At 42.1% G+C, this 3,480-nt stretch overlaps 1 long non-coding RNA gene across 1 annotated transcript; it reads left to right on the plus strand.

Moving 5' to 3' along the window:
- Window positions 1-501: 501 nt before the first annotated feature.
- LOC143269122 (uncharacterized) lies at window positions 502-3,151 on the plus strand. Its single transcript, XR_013045485.1, has 2 exons — window positions 502-676; window positions 2,925-3,151. It is a non-coding gene; the product is annotated as an uncharacterized LOC143269122 (long non-coding RNA).
- The last annotated feature ends 329 nt before the right edge of the window (window positions 3,152-3,480 follow it).

The following is a 3,480-nucleotide window of genomic DNA, read 5'->3' on the forward strand; positions in this document are numbered from 1 at the left end:
TTGATTGATCTTAGACACTTCTGCTGTAACTAAACAGTGAGTTCCTACTTACTTCCTACAAAGCCTCAGAATTTAAGGAATTCAGAACTTACAGTTCTTATCAAGTATCTTTCCACATTTCTTTCTGCCCCATACTACTTATGCGGAAGCCAATGGTTGCTTAACCTCTGAGAAACCTGAACTAATCAATATTACATTAGCGTCCTAATGCCATTAATTCAGCAGCCATATGTCCAGATATTTTCTCCAGAAAGCCAGAAATCAGTAAATAAAAATGATATAATTAGACACAAATACCGATTGCTTACATTTTACACACCCAGTATTACCCCCTTTCCTTCAAGACGACATTTCTACCCATCCTACAAGAAATGTGAGCCTACACCCTGCACATTGCATAGCAATGGGGCTCTCCCTGTGACCTCACACATGTTGCCATGGCAGCAAATTCATCTAGAAATAGCACCGCACTTTGATTTACAGTTGGCCAAAGACACAATCATGGATTATTCACATTAAAAGGCCAATTTTAAAAGAAAGTCTTAAGTTAGGAAGTTTGCAATGCAATAATATGGGCAGCATGGTATTTATACTTTGAATGGCCATGAGTTTCTTCTTCTGAACAAGAAGTAGCTCTTCCATTTGTCCAATGTCCAGCAATTAGAATCTTCACAAGGTGAGCAGGTATTCCAACCAGAGTGATGGAGCAGGGTTTGAACAGTTCCTATCTACCTAACAGAATACCTCACATGGCTTAGATGGGCTGTTGCAACACTATGCCACTGCAGATTTGCAGATTAGGTGGCCCAGAAAGGCCACCTTGTCATGGTTCTGTAGGCTTGGAAATCCAAGATCATGCTGTCAACAGATTTGGTTGATAATCAAGGACCCCCTCCTGGTTCATATCCTGTCCTCATATAATAGAGAGGGAAGAAGTTGCTATTTGGTGTTTTTCTTAGGAGAGAATTAATTTTCTTTAATCAGGGCCTTACACTTAGGCCTCAATGAATATTTTTCACATTCTTATAAGCCTTATATGAAAAGAGACTGTGATTGTTAGTTTTAACTATTACTTGATACAACCTTGAATCACCTGGGAAGTGTTGCCTAAATGTTAGTGCATAGCTCAGCATGTATGTAAGGAACTGTCTTATTCTAATTGAAATAAAAATGACCCAATGTTGTAGGTATCAACACAAGTCATGTGTAATATATGTGAAGTGTTCCTTCAGAAGGATGACATATTCTATAACATGATATACATACAAATGCCAGTAGTCTTGGTAGAAAGGCAGACAGTGGTCTTAGGAGATAGAGAGATCTTTCATAAGCACACAAACACCCCCCAACTGTGTCTTTAGTCACAACCACCATCCTATGTATACATCCTCCATGGTCACTGTTGCAAGGAACCCACCCCTCACCCATTTTGCAGCTCTTGAGGGCACCTTAGTTTCAGATTACTGTCTTCTTTTATGGTAAACACCGTTCACACTAAAATATAAAGCTCAACTTTGGGGTAGCAGCACTCCTCTGCAGGTATCTGTCACCACATGCAGCCACTCATTCTTGGACTTATAACTTCTCAAACCGTAAACTGAAGTCGTCTCCTGTCCCTTATAAATTAAATAGTCTCAAGGGGTCAGTTTTGGCAACAGGCCACTTTCTCTGTAAGAGAAAGCAGGGGCAAGGCATGTAATCAAGGACAGTCTGCAAGGCATATGAGTCCATACCCCATTCATACACCTTGCCAGGCATGAAAACACATGTAAAGACACTTACCAATATAATAAAATTCTCAAGCTGAAGAGATTTGTGAGTATGACTAGAGACTGCTGCAGATGCCTGGTCCTGACTGGCTTTGGACTTGACCTGACTGGGGTAGTGAGAGAATGAAGAAAACAGACAGCCTGGTGCATACTACAGAAAAGCTGGGATCGAGTGGGCTGTGCTTGCTCGGCTGGAGCAGCACCTATTACACAATATTCCAAAACGTCAGAGAGGATTGTGTACAGCACAGGGGGCGGGGTGAGCTAGTCTGGGTTGGTGGTCTCTATAGGGGAGCAGTTTCAGGCTGTAAACATCAGGGAGGAGGATCTGCAGTGGCTGGCTTTGTACATACTGGTCACTCATTCCCAAACACTGGTACTTGCAGACCTTCAACATTCTTGACCTGGCAAGAGGAAGGTTTTCCCATCATTTAATTGGAGCCCCAGCCATATGAGGAAAACTACTGTTCCCAATGGGCTTGAGGCACTGGGGTCCCTGACATGGCCATATCCATATCAAACAACACACAATAACTTTGGACTTAATTCATACTTTACACGGTCCTTCAAAGATTTCTCAGCTCCCCAAGCAGAAGACAGCACTCTGAACACAGATGTGTGTTGTGTGTAGTAAAAATAGTTTCCTTGCATCAGCTGTGGTCTTCCAACTCCTTCCACATGCAAATGAACACCTCCTAGCAGTAAGAGTCACCCATCCTGGAAAGCCTACCAGCTAGCAGAGGATAGAATGACCTGTGTCCCAGGAGCTAAGCATTTCTTCTGCCTTTGAAAAACTAAGGATGGCAAACTCTACCGTCTCCTGATTGCACGTTTCTAGCAGGACATTCCACGTAGAGAATTACTCCCTCATAAAAGTGATGGAAATTCAGTCACTTTGACATTGAGAGCTAGATGTCATCAAGCTCCAGAATTGTGATAAAGGACATTCTTGTCCTGGCAGGCAAAGGGGATCAAATCAACAAGCTGTATGAGTTCAGGTGAATAGCAGTAATTCTCTTTGATGTTGTCTCAGGCCTTCCCTTTGAAACAGGGCTGGCTGCTATTCACAAACTTCTTGGTGTTTCACTTTTCCAAGCAAACAGGAAGCTTTTCCCAAGACAATGAAACAATCATGCTTCCTGCCTTTCTTTCCAGATGAAGCATCTGTCAGGATGGTTTAACATTCTGGGGACTGTGTGGACTATCTCTTTGAAGAGGGAGTCACAGGTACACATAAAAACCTTCCTGCAATTTGACCACCCACTCCATCACCAGGAACTGCTTAGAAACAGACTCAAATTCCTTATCCTGTTATATTGAAATGTTCCACTCTGTTTGTCTGGAAGGTTGTGTTAAATGATTAGAATTCTCAGCGTCTTGTAGGAATGTGACTTATTGTGCTGTTTACTGGGGTTTTCCTTCAATTTTTTAGGCACCGTAACGAATCCATCGTGACTATTTGAAATCTGCTAATTTCAAGTCTGCCTTTGACAAGCAGTAATTCATGGATCTACGTAGGACAAGGCCTGCAGCCTTAGACAGGAGGGACCTACACATTGTTACAGTGTGTGGCATTGAGCTGGGCATCTATCCTTCCAGCCTCATTTCCTTGGCATATAAATTGCTATTCTGTAACTCTAGTGTGTTAGTTTTCTGTTTCTACAACTGAACACCAGAAGCTAGTTGATTCATAAAGAAATGAGGTTTCTTT

The sequence above is a fragment of the Peromyscus maniculatus genome, chromosome 17 (assembly GCF_049852395.1).
Source record: "Peromyscus maniculatus bairdii isolate BWxNUB_F1_BW_parent chromosome 17, HU_Pman_BW_mat_3.1, whole genome shotgun sequence".
Taxonomy (NCBI): Eukaryota; Metazoa; Chordata; class Mammalia; order Rodentia; family Cricetidae; genus Peromyscus; species Peromyscus maniculatus.